The sequence below is a fragment of the Phyllobates terribilis genome, unplaced genomic scaffold (genome assembly GCF_046119375.1).
Source record: "Phyllobates terribilis strain yellow unplaced genomic scaffold, ASM4611937v1 Scaffold_38__1_contigs__length_12584779, whole genome shotgun sequence".
Lineage (NCBI taxonomy): Eukaryota > Metazoa > Chordata > Amphibia > Anura > Dendrobatidae > Phyllobates > Phyllobates terribilis.
The window spans coordinates 2,665,361-2,665,752 of record NW_027362798.1 but is presented as its reverse complement, the minus strand read 5'-3'; the positions used below and the strand labels follow the sequence as shown (position 1 = coordinate 2,665,752).

General features: G+C 32.4%; 1 non-coding gene across 1 annotated transcript; it reads right to left on the bottom strand.

Moving 5' to 3' along the window:
- Nucleotides 1–187, bottom strand: LOC141183327 (U2 spliceosomal RNA). The gene has a single exon (XR_012258312.1). It is a non-coding gene; the product is annotated as a U2 spliceosomal RNA (small nuclear RNA).
- Between the last annotated feature and the right edge of the window lie 205 nt (nt 188–392).

The window sequence follows — 392 nt, the reverse complement described above, 5'->3', positions numbered from 1 at the left end:
AAGGGGTGCACCGGTCCTGGAGATACTGCAATACCAGGTCAATGCGTGGAGTGGACAGAGCAAGCTCTTTTTCCATCTCCCTGTTCTAAAAATCCATTTAATATATGGTCCCCAGATAGGGGACGTATCAGATATTAAACTGATAAGAACAGATTTTTTTTAATTTGGCTATCCCCTGCAGAGGGATAAAACCGTTTATTAAAACTTTAACAAATAACAAGCATAATTACACAAATACCAAACGTTAAAAGACAAATGAAATTTACAAAACAAAAAAATACAAAGATTTTAAATAATTAGGTTCCATTGGTCAACAAGCCATTTTTTGGAAATATGTACATTCTTCTTTTTGTCAATTAAATAATAAGTATACATTTCACATAAACATAAAC